We start from the raw sequence: 13,308 nt of genomic DNA, 5'->3' as shown, positions 1-13,308 counted from the left end.
CAGTTGAGTACAGACCTATGTGGGTACACAGTTAAGACTGGCTATGAGAGAGAAGGGAGACTGAGACAAGGATGAAGGAACTTGGCAAAGAATGGTGATCTTTCCTCACAGCAAGGCCACTGAGCTTCTTGGGAATTCCTCGTAGCTTTCACAAAGTACAGGTAATAATCCTGTCACTTGCTCTTGTATTTAGCTTATGGAAGGCTCAGACTTCATCTATGCTGTCTTTACCAGAAATCCTTTATCACATGAAAGCCAAATAGTTCAACACTGAATGTTTTCTCTTAAGAAAATCTCTGGACCTGAATGCTTGTGGGTTTTTTTTTTTGGTTGTTTTTTTTTGGGGGGGGGGGGGGTGGTGGTGGAGCGGGGGATACTACTCTCATCTTTGTAGTCATTTATTCTGGATAAACACAATCAGGCTTGTTAGGTTTTGGGTTTTCTTGTTTTTTCCAGCAACACATTGAGATGTTTGTAAACATTCTGCTTTAATCAGACTACTGGACACACTTGTACAATTAGCATATATTAACGGCTGTCTCATGCTGTTCTCTCCCTGCTGAAAATCTGTGCAATATTAAATGAACCAAGGAAGAGCACTCAGAGGTGCTATTACTAGCTTCCTACTTAGTTGCTTGCACTAAGCTAAAGCTCTCATGATCTTTAAATTTTATTATTCTGTGCAGGGAGAACAGAGATGCACCTTCCCCTTGCTCATGCTGATTAAGCCTGACAGGCCTCAGTGTAGGCATGTGCTGTTCTATGGGCAGGGGAGACAGCAGCAAGAGTCTGGAATAATGAATAGTGACTTCATGGCTTGTGTTTCTGTGGGATGGATATAGTTGGAGTGGGTTCCTGAAGAGATTGAAAGTAGGACTGGTACTATTTAGCTGCTTATCAATTATTGGAAAATGAACTCTGAAAACCCAAAGATTAGTGCAATAATAAACAACAGTAGGCAGAAACGACGACGAACATTTAGAGACCTGTAGTAATCAGAGAAATTGATAAATTGCATCCTTAATACAGCGAAATGTCAAGTTACAAATCTGGAACTAACTGTGAAAGACGCCAATAGCGTGGAGAGCACTGGCCCTGGAAGAGAGCTGGGTGACAGTAGTAAAACAGTGCAGCAGAACTATTTACACCCCTTCGAGGTTTACAGAGTTGACTTTGTGACTGGGAGATTATTTTAATCCATGTGTTTTTACTGGTGAGTTTGATACTGTTTACAGTCCTGCTTCTTAAGAACTTTAGAGATGGGACCAAAAAAGTCAATGGAAATACTGAATTAAATACCTTCAAAGAGCTCAAAACAGGTAGCTTATCAGGAAGAAAACAGATGAGGTGATTTACAGCAGGCAGTTACCTCATAGAGGGGCAAAAATTATAGGACTGTTTGGTAGAGAAAAGCATTACAGGAATTAGAAGCTTGTACAAAGCTGGAAACTCAGTTTAGGTATTTTCAAAGTGAAATTAAAATGCATTTTTAAATAGTTGAACTACTGAAATGAACCAACCTTGAAAATCAGCTTCTCTGTCTTCTGTTGTTTTAACTCTGATGGTTGTGTTGACTTTCTGTAAGATTTGTTTTAATTAAAACAAATTTGGGGTTTGCTACTGAGACAAGGTAGGTAAGAAGCCTTAGTTGTCAGAAAGCAATTTACTTTGCCTTTGTCCAGTCATAATTACAATTAATAAATTCTGCTGTGTGTTTCATATTTGAAGGCTGGAAATGTTAGGTACCTCACTGTAAATCTTCAATATTTTCAGACATCACAGACAGTCTAAAAAAAGTCTGCTGAATTTCAAAGAGATGATTAACAGAACTCAGATTACAGGCCAGAAGTCACCTTCTTACAGTCCTTACTTGCAACTTTCCTCCTTCAGTAATGGTCTTGTTCTGTCTGTAATTGAAGAGCTCTCTGGCAGCACATCTGAATGTTAATGGAAAGAAGCCACGTTTTAAAAGTTTATCATCTAAAACAGAAGTGGGGAGGATGTCCGGTTCTTTTCTGTTTGCTGGGAGCTATCTGCTCTTGCGTTAAATATGTAATCTATAAGCTACATATGTGGGCTCTTTTTCTGGGGTGTGAGAAGGCAGATGGATTATTCCAAACTGCATTAAGGTAAACTGAGCAAGACGTTCTTAACTGTGGAATTAAAAAAAAATCCTTTAGGGAGTTATTCTGAAAAAGCTACTATTTTACTCTATAAAGCCTACCTCAATCAAAATTAATATGGTGAACTCTTAGACCATTTAAATAATAAGGAGCAGGTACTCCCAAATGGAAATACCCAGGAGTGATTTTTCCTATATGATGCTTTGAGCTGAAGTTTGAGTAGGAGGGATTACTTATGCAGGGCTGTGAAGCTGGTATTTATTTCATGGAATTTTTAAGTGTCTTACTAGGTGCTGATATAAAAATTTTAATTGTCTATTCTAGTAAAAGAAAAAGAATTCATAGTGTTTACTAGCTCTATCCTAAAAATTACCAAATAATTACACTTTGAGGAAAAAACAGATTTTCTGATTTCCAAATTAAATTTTAATTAACTTTTTTGTGTTAATACCTGTCTGCACTGTTTTGGACCAATGGAAGCCTCAGAACTTTCGTGCTGGCGTTGTGCAAACCTGAGACAAATGTTCCATTTTAGTAAACAGAATTCATTTCTGCATATCTTGCAGCTATTCATAATCAAGTTAAATTAAATCATACCTTAATCTGGTGTTCACAATGTAAATGTCCTTACAGTCTTTTGTGCCGATTTCGTTAATCCATTTTAAATTAGATTTTACAATAAAGATCTGCCTGAATGTCAAAATCTAAGTGCTATTTTTTTGGAAAGTCTGCAGTTAATAGAGAAGAACTTAGATAAGGTATTTATTTCTACTTGCAATTTGGATAATTCTTTTAGCAAGCTGGTTCTTGTTAAAAGAATTTGAGAAATATTCAAAAGAGAAGACTTTGGCTCTGAATACAGAATAGCGCTACCACTTCGTGTCCATGAATGAGTACCTTGATACATATGAATGCTTGTTTCCACTTTTTTATCTTTTTTCTTTTTCTTCTTTTGTTTTTAATGTCGTGTATGCTTTCAACTTTTAACTATAAAATTATATTCCTGCCTATTTTTATTAATGCAGTGCTATTTCCCGTAGCAGTGCCTAAATCCTCTAGTCTAAAAGGAATAATTAAAAGCAGGCAGAAGAGGGAGCGTAAGTGGATATAGGCAGATGATTATGTTAAAATGTGTTTCACTATTTACTTCTGTTCTTTATAGCCTAATAATTCTTTTGGTTTTCTAAGGAGTATTCCCAAATGCTGTTTTTCCTGGAAACAGACACAGATCTTAGACCCACTTGGAACTGCTTGGTAACCTTGGCCATCACTCAAAATATTATAAGCCAGAATTTGGACTGCGTGAAAGGAGTGAATGCTTCATTTGGAGAGATCAGATGATTAAACCTTAAAAGGATTTGTTCAGAGGGAAAAAAAAAAAAAAGTGAACCTAAATCATATCTTAAATCCCAACGCTGGGAAAGTTCAGATGTACCACTGAGTTGTATATGCATATTTAAGTTTTGTCTTTTCATCCACAAAAAGGGAAAGTGGCCGTTCTAATTTGATTGTAACTATTTTGAAGGTGGTCTTCCCTCTGCTCTTTGTGAAATGGTAAAAATAAACTGTGCAGTTGGTTTGCAAGGGCAGAGCTAACTGTTCCTGACCTCACTGTACTCAAAGCTGGTTTTCAGATAGACGCTAACGATCCACCATGGCAGAACCAAAAATAAAACACAAAGGCCTGGAAACATTCTAGGTTTCACCTAGACTTAACAGATAGGTCTGGCATCAGTCCTAACCACCGTTACTGGAAGGCTAAGCCCTATTATTGGGGATATGCCTGAGGGAGATTCCCCTAACGTTTCTATCCTGCCCACTGTACATTAAACATGTCTGTCAGTTGGACAAGGGAAAATCGGAAACGAAAGATTTTTTGCATTATGGTTATTTAAGGTGTTGATTTTAGCAGAGTAATCTTTCAAAGGGTATGGTTGGGTTTTTTTCTTTCAAATGTAGTGCAACTCAGCTTCCAGGTTTCTGTCTGGATCTCCATCATCCATAATTTCCCCTCTCTAAAGCAATTACTTAAATGAACGGAGCAAAATAAACAAAGGAGAGGGGACAGATGGATGTGTCAGTCTGGCAAACCTCAAGGCAATTTGGGCTTAGGAGGCAGAACAGCCACTCTCAGCAAACGTAGGCAGGAGAGGATGCTTGTTTAGTCGGGACTTTTAACACATCCCAGCCGAAATAGTCGCTGCTCTGTGAGAGGCCGTTAGCAGGATCAGCGGTGGCACTCCGGGCTGCTGGGCTTCTGACACCTGCTTTCCTTCATTCCTGTCTGCTAGTTATTGTCTCTGATGGTCAGTTCAGGAGAATAGTGCCTGCATTATGTCAGGTTTTGCAGACAATTATTGTGGTTCGCAAGAGTCTGTTACAAAAGGCAAACTTAAAGTCTTCCGCTTTCCTTCAATACCTCTCTTTGTTCAGTGTCTTCAGCATAAGGCCCCAAGATACACAGAACTAACACTTAACCTGGGTATGTTAAGCAAGTTTGGATTGTCTTGTCTTCTCACCATGTCATTTACAAATATTGTGTTTGCCCTGCTTCTATTTCATATGGTTTAATACATGTGCCACAAACAAAACAAATTAGACAATCAATATTTTGGTGTATTCCCTGTATCCCTTCTGGGAAGCTTATGGTGTTGGCAGATAATTTCTAGCCAAGGATTCCAGCCCTGTGGAGTTCTCCTGAGGGCAGCTTTCCTTCCTTAGGTCAAAACGTCACTATGGCAAGAATTTTACTTTTTTAATTATTATTATTATTTGCTTAGTTTATTAGCAAATAAAGTGTGGTTAGTCATTGTGTGTTCCAGGCTGCACAGAGTTCTCCAGTGTTTTGATGTTTTACATCTAAATCTGACAATTCTTTTGACAACCCCCCAAGGGACTTCCAATAATATATGAGGTTTACTTTGCTTGTGCTTTTTGTAATCCTGTTGTTACAGAGCTCAGCCTTCAGAATATAGTTCTGTCTGAGTTTTGTGGATTTTTATAGTATCTCATGGCCCAAATTAAGAAATAAAACTTAGGTTGCACATATGGTAAAAGATGTAGAGTAGGTCAGGTGAGAAAACTAGAACCTTGAAATTATTTTGGAACAACTTTGATTCTCCATGTGTCTCCTCTAATCTGCACTGACCTCTTCCACACAGAAGTTTTTACTTGTTATTTGCTCAGATAAACATGATCTCATATGTGTACAGAAAATCTCTTTAAGTTCTGTGTCAGAGGCTTGAGCCTGCAATACTTAATACCTGCCTTCTTCCGAAGCAACTCCCTGGAGGAGACTTGGCCTGCCTGTAGGTACACATGAGAATAATTAACTTTTAATGCTCAAATCCTAAGCTTTTTGTGGCTGGTTCCATGTCTCAATGTGTCTGCAACCCCTAAAAATATGGCTGCCTAGTTCTAGTTGCAATCTTCAGGCCGTACTGCAGTAAAACTTCGAAGCAATAAAAAATCAGTTTAATGACTACATTATTGGTTTCTCCAATTCTAGCTCCTAGTACCCGAACAAATCTTAGTTCCTAGTTCCTTGGATGATATTGTAGTATCATTCCCATGGATCTCCAAGTTGATGCACTGATGGATATAATGTGTAGCTTTGGTGTAGAGAAACTGTACGGAAGAAAAATTATTTGTTTTCTCTTTCTTTCTCTTTTGAAGTAGCAGTTTAGCTGAACCCATAAAAAGTCAGAACATGTCAACCTGGCAAGGTCTGTTTGCCTTAGTTGTCTGTATAGGTTTTATTACCCAATCGACTGCGCAAGCAGAGAAGGTAGAGGTGACCTGGAGCTGGTGATTTCCAAATAGCCTTTAGTCATGGCCAAGGCCACCAACAAACACGCATTTGATTTTATGAATTTTCTTAGAATAGTAGCATATGCAAGCTCAGATAGCACTGCTGTCTTGTTACAAGCACAGTAACTAATGTTAAATGCCGTTGCAATAGTGAGATATCTTTATTATAGAGAAAAGCTACATTCTGCTAATAGACTTAAGTCTACTCTTCTATGAACAGGTCAGTCTCTTTTCCATAGAGTAACAATATGATAGTCGATAATACAGATTTTTGTAATATATTCAGAAGAACTTGAAATTTTGTGTAGTAGCAGTAGCATTGTTATAGAGAACTTGTCTACAGTTATAAGGATATTTTAATTCTTGCAAGACAAGATAAAAAAACCAAACAACCTGTAACTATACTATCAGATAGGAAAAATTTATTTGGATTAAGATTTTATAGATAAAACAAAGCAGGGGTTGCCAGAGCTGATGGTCTGATGAAATCGGACCAATCTTCAAGAACGAACTATAGTATGGTTTGTTCAGGATGTGGTGTTTTGTCTAAATTCCTGGAGTGAAAAATGGATGTAGATTCTGCCAATAAATGTATAACAAAAGGAAAGTGTTAGGCTTCAAAAAGTAGCCTGAGTACACTGGAGGTTTGAAGGACAGGTTTGAATGCTTGTTAAGCAATTGAGAAGCAGCTGCTAATACCACTAGAGCCCAGTTCTCCCTTCTGGTTTGCCTTTACGTAGAGCAGTGGATTACAAACTGTGTAAGTTGGTCACAGCAAATGATTAGGGGGAGATTTTTTCTCCTTTATCATGTTATTCTGAGGGAGGAACAGATTGTAATCTGTATCAAGTGTTTCTGCTAGAAAAGCTTCAATAGATGTGACAAAAGAAGACACTGCCGCCTTACTCCAGCTATCATAGCACTTGCAGAGCTTGCATCTACAGTTCCCATGCCAGTGGGTGCCCGTCTTTCATAAATGCCACGCTTTTTTTGTATTCTTGCCTACTTGAGTATGTCACTGAAGCCGAGCGAGTCTTCTAACAACATATTTTCATTCTGTACTCTCAGGTTCTCATCTATTATGTTGTACCTCATCCATTTTATTTGGTCTTCTGCAGCTAATGATTCTGCTTGAGTAGGGAGTTTCTTGGGTGGCTAATTATGCTGATCATGTAGCAGTTTCTTTTCTGCTGAAAAATTACTTTCTTGAGGATAGATCATAATAGTTTGTATCCCAACGATTCACCTTCTTTCTGAGACCCAGATTTTTGTGCATCTTCAGGAAATTGTTTGGAAGATGTATAAAAGTGGAAGAAAGAAAAACCACTCTTTTTCAACTCAGTGGAATATTGTCACGTTTGATGCAAACGTCACTAATGAGTTCTTTCTACACACTCTTTGCACTTCCTCTTTTTGCCATAGCTAAGCTTGATTTTTCATATTAAAGACCTTGAATCTCTTTTGTGTTGCTTCTCTGTTGCTGCTACTCTGAAGGTATTGGTGTCTGGATGTTTCTCTGCCCTGCTCTGCTCAGAGTGAAGTCCTTTAATCCATAGATAGAGGAAAAAGGCAAGATTTGCACTGGAAGCATGCACCCATTCCCTTACTCAGTGAGCTAAAAAACTGAACACAGTGTAGTGGACATAAGAAGTGAATGGTAACAACAGAGGACCTTGGTTAGCATGAGAGGCATGGTGGCTGCTTCTTACAGCAATATGTTATTATGGACTTCTTTTTTCCCCATTGCTCTTCTGTCTTTTGCATGCTAGAATGTGCCTCTCTTCTCAACATTTTTTACTAAGTGGATGATTACCACCTTCAACCTAAGTTCTAAAGCACTTTAGCAGTATCGTCAGCTCCCATAGTTTCGTCCCAGTAATGGGATTTTAGCTGTCATTGCAGCAAATCTATCAACCCGTGACATGCCAAAGACTGAGCATGTTGCAATGTAGCTGTGGGAGAACTTCCCCGTTCCATTGCTTCTTCTATTTTTTTCATGTTTTTCTGTTTCCTAAAGCAGAACAGACGATTGCCGCAGAAGTCAGCAGGAGTTTGTTCTCATTCTGTGAGCCGATAGCATTTTCTAGATGAGGAAGTTAAAAGGAAAACAATCAAAAATAAGCTCCAGCAGCAAGAAGTGACTCTGCTTATGAACCTCTTCCTATGAGCACTGCACCAGTCCCTTGAAGCTCTCACTTCCCTGCTGCAGTACCAAGACTGGGATAAAAGAGGAGGGATGAATTGTGGCATAATTTAGGTTGAAAGCTACATCTGTAGGGTTCATCTGTACCCTGGGGTTCTTTTGCCCTGCTCTCCAGACTTAGTAAGGGACAAATGGATCAGTTTGCATTTAAACCCATGGCAGTACAGGAAATCTGTGGAGTTGCAGGTGGGAAACATGGAGTATGAGGTAACGAATTCAGCTTCACTAAGGGCAAGTCTTGCCTGACCAACCCAATGTTGGAATGTGTTGGAATGACTACATCAGTGGACAAGGGAAGAGCTACAGATGTCATCTATCTAGACTTCTGTGAGGCCTTTGACACAGTCCCCCATATTGTTTTCTTTAAATTGGAGACATACGGATTTCATGAGTGGACTTTAGGTTCATAAGGTATTGGCTGGATTTTCTCATCCAGAAAGCAGTGGACAGCAGCTCAATGTGCAGATGGGTATCAGTGCCAAGTGGTGTCCCTCAGGGGTCCATACTGGGACCAGCATTGTTTAATATCTTCATCAATGACATAGACAGTGGGATCGAGTGCACCCTCAGCAAGTTTGCAGATGACACCAAGCTGAGTGGTGCAGTTGACATGCCTGAGGGACAGGATGCCATCCGGAGGGACCTGGACAAGCTCAGGAAGTGGGCTCATGTGAACCTCCTGAAGTTCAGCAAGGCCAAGTGCAAGGTCCTGCACCTGGGTCAGGGCAGCCTCTGGTATCAGCAGAGGCTGTGGGATGAAGGGGTTGAGAGCAGCCCTGAGGAGAAGGACTTGGGGTACTGGTGGATGCAAAGCTGGACGTGAGCCGCGAATGTGCGCTCACAGCCCGGAAGGCCAAACGGTGTGAACAAGAAGGTATTTCACAAGAAGCATGGCCAGCAGGTTGAGGGAGGTGATTGTCCCCCTCTGCTCAGCTCTGGTGAGACCCCACCTGGAGTGCTGCATCCAGCTCTGGAGCCCTCAGCACAGGAAAGTCATGGACTTGTGGAAGCGGGTCCAGGGGAGAGCTACAAAAATGATCAGAGGGCTGGAACACCTCTCCTGTGAGGACAGGCTGAGAGAGCTGGGGTTGTTTAGCCTGGAGAAGAGAAGGTATTTGTGTATATAGCAATAGATAAAAAATAATTCTTGGAATCTGCCCTGATATGTCTCCTCTGTGATTTCAAGTTAATAGAAATATACAAAGCCACTTTCTGTCCATATAGTACAAGTTATAGAGGAGACTTTCAAGAGCAGTACACGTTGGTTTCTCTGCTTATGGTGGAAGTTTTAGATTAAGTTCCTACTGATGTTAACAAAACGGGAAGCAAACCAATGCCAAGTGTCTTGGGGAATTTTCACTACGTAAGAATTCCAGAGTAGTGGCTGGTAAATGTTTTCAGAAGAAAATGCTATATAATTCTACATAGATTTCAATATATTAATGCATGGTAGGAGAAAGTTAACAGTTCTATATTTAAAATGGGAAAAACAGAAGTTTTAGTTAGTAGGGAAGCTATGAAAATAATTCAGAAAGAGTTGGATAGCCATTTAGCAGATCTGGCCTAAGTTAAATATATCAGAATCTTCAGCAAACCAAAACATTTTGACAGCCAGTATAGATCAAATGAAGCAAAGTGCTATGCTTTCCATCTTTTGAGCCTTTAACTTGAAGTAATTTTGAAATGAAAGAATTTTTTAAATGGGAAGAAAACCAGGAATGTGTCATTTTGAATACAATGAAAGGAAAGAATTCATTTGCTTATTTCCAATCCAAGCAATTCAGGAAATACAAACCCTATATGATTGTTGTGATTGACTACAATTCGTGGTTTTTTCCACAAAAGTTGTTGGCCAAAGTGTTTTTCCAGATCTGTGCAGTCTTGACTCCCTTGGCTTATCCATAAATTACATGATACAGTGCCTAAACCAAGACATTGTCTGTCCAGGATCTCCTTTCAGAAGGTAATTGAGAGCAAAAGTCTCTATGATGGGTTTATTATTTTATATGATTGATAGCTGTCTGGTTCTGGTAGAACTCAAAATCTGCTCTAAAAGCCAATAACCAAAACTGAATCCAGCGCCTGCATTTCTTTGGCAGTCATCAAATCCCTGATAATGGGATTCAGTTCAAAGATTAGGACACTTAGATGTTAGTACCTACCTGTACAGATTTACATGTGAGCAAGATGCCCAGCTCCCGTGCAGTCTGGTGGAGGTTTAGGGTGTGATCAGGCTATTCTACAGTCACATCCCAGAAGCTTTTCAATTTCTGCAGACTCCATGAAGTCGAGAGACTTGACACTTGATTTATGGGATCCACATGCCTGTGTGAAGGGAGCCTAGAGATTACATAGGATACCACAGGGCATCTCAAATGGCTCTAGACACCTGTGTGGGGACAAATGAGTCAAACCACTTCTTCATGCCATCATTTCAATTTAGAAATTTATTTGGTTTACCCTAAAGTAGTCATGCATGCTTTGGCAGCTGCTGGTGTTCTGCTGTCGACACATGCTGACCAGATCTCCACTGGCTATATGAGGATTTTTGAAACCTAGTTCACGTATCGACACCTACAGATAGGCTTCTAAATCTGTGAACTGACTTTCACTCTGGCTCTCTGTCACTCTTAAAATAGGACTTTAAACTTTTTTTAAATTTTGTTTTCATATAGTCTTTGGTGGTACAATTTAATATTTTATTTTTCAGACTGTGACATAAATTATTTTCATCTATATATGTGGCACCCAATTTTTCCTTTCTTTTTTGTATGCTTACCATATATTCATTACAAAACAATCTGGTTTACACTGAAGCTAGGAACTTGAAGAAAAGGCTGTTAACTTGTGAAAAACACCTGCTTCAAAAATATTGCAATTATCCCCCAGATAAGCATAACAAGGAGTGAAAATTCTATATTTCCTCAGCTACTACTTCTTGCCCAGCATGTTTTGACAATACATATATTGTAATAATGGTTCTAAGGTGCTGGTGATAGTTGCACACGTGTTTTATTTGGCATGCTCCAGATACATTATTTTCTGTATGTTCTTACCGGTAGTCCTCTGCGCAAAGGTTCAAGGTTGATTGCCAGCGCAGTTTGGTGTACTGGTCTTTAGCAATAGCTGTAGTAGTGGAACACCTTAATAAATGCTGTTCAAGGCCAGTTCGCATGGCCGAACATTATCACCTAATAACTTTGATCAGAGTGGTAGCAAATATTTGCATAAGTACATGCATGTGGATCCAGTCTGCTGTATTTTATTTACAGCAGTAACTGTCTGGAATAGGGTCTGTCTGAGGTCTACTCTGGAAATTGAGGTTCGTGGTTTCCACGAAATCAGCACTCTTACTGGGCTGTACTTTTCTTCTGACTCCATCCTGTCGTATCTCCTGAGAGTCACCTTGTCTGTCACTCCTCCCCTTAACATTTTGTTCTCCCTCACTCTTTTGTTACCTAATACAAGCTTACTTCAGTGGTGATGGTGCTGTGTTCCTTTCTTGCTTCATAGCTTGCTGAATGCACCATTTAAAATCATGTTATGGAGTACTGCTTTTAAATGGTGTTCTGGCTTTCCATCAACTGAATTTATACCTGCTTCACTCAAGTGACGCTACTTCCCGATGTCTTTCATCAGGTTAAGTCTCAAAAATGGTACCTTATCCTTGCCCTTGGTTACCCAACAGTGGTCTCAGCGGTACTCCTCTACTTAAAATATTATGTCTTGGCTTCTGCGTAACTGCTGATAAGATACAGCCTTTCCTAGCCATTCTCCTAACAAAGCATTCATCCAAGTGCTCCCTTCTTGCACTGTAGCAATTTTCCAGTGCTTTTCTGTCCTACTACATCCACTCATATTTTTACGGTAAAGGTCATTTATCTACGCTGTGATTCCTCCTCCCTTGCTGCCTTCTCTGCATCTTTTATAGCACCAAAGCTAAGCCACTCTGGTTTTACTTTCAAGGAGCTTCAAAGCTTAATACTCACCTATCTGTTGTATGGTATTAACTGTCTTATTCTTATGTTTTCAATCTGACCAGATCAAGATGCTTTAGTGTCAGTGATAACCTTGACATTAACCAACCTGTTGGTCTCTTCAGCTGGCGTGCTGGCAACGCTGCCTTGTTGTTTCCTCGCCCTCCTCTAGATGGATGGCTTTCACCTTGTCTTTTCCTTAGACTGTGACATCCTTGGGAGAAGCATGGTGGCGTTTTTTTCTGTGTTTGTATAATTCTTATAACAAAATCCTGATCTGTATGGAAATAATACCGATAATAAGTAACAATAGTAAAAATGTTCTTAGCAGGGAGGCCAAGGAATAAGCATGTAGCTTATGCCATCATTTAGCTTTAAAAACCACTTGTGGGGCAAGATGGGGCTGATCCTTCAGCTCTCATCTCTGCCCTGCCTGCACCAGGAGCCTGAGCAGTTAGCTTAGGTCTTCTGAATTGCAACCGGGTGTCTACCTTCAGGCATTGCAATGCCTCCACTAGAAGCCTAATGTCAGCCATCTGCAGATAGGTCTGCAGTGTAGCTTATCTCTGTGGCTGTATCCAGCACCCATAGCACCTGGCTATGGTTTCTGTAGATTCTGCACAATTCGTAATGCTTTATCATATCACCAGATTTCAGGAAAAGTCCTTTGGCTGTAGTCTCTTTACAGACGTAGGAAAATCTCTTCTAACTCCAGACATGCAACTTCAATGGACAGCAACTGTTTCAGTCTGTTTACGTAGGTTTCCTGTGTCTACGTAATACCTATAAGGAACTCATGTACCAAGACTATGAGGCACAGTTAGCAGAACTCATAGAATCAGCAGTTGCTTCTGTCATTGATGGTTTCCCCTGTCATTTTTAACAACATCTTCAAATGCTTATGTGTATATTAATCCTTGTTCCAAGTTCTTACGTCTAGGAAATAAAACAGCCACGAAATGACTCAGTTCAATGCGGAGGATGTATTTTTAGAAAGCCTCTCCTTGCCTGCCTTTCCTGAGGCTTCGCTTACTTGGGCAGAGCAGTCGAGCTGAAATGCCGCATAAAGCAGAGAAGAAGTCTTTCCCTCAGCGTAGGGAGCACTTATCGTTAGAGGAGGGAGCAGAGCTGAGGTCACCGTAGGGCAGCAAGGCCCAGTTCTCCTCTTGCCCACTGATTTAACCCTTCAGGCAGC

Source organism: Falco biarmicus, chromosome 3, assembly GCF_023638135.1.
Source record: "Falco biarmicus isolate bFalBia1 chromosome 3, bFalBia1.pri, whole genome shotgun sequence".
Taxonomy (NCBI): Eukaryota; Metazoa; Chordata; class Aves; order Falconiformes; family Falconidae; genus Falco; species Falco biarmicus.
The sequence above is the reverse complement of the archived record's forward strand: the minus strand, read 5'-3'. Positions refer to the sequence as shown.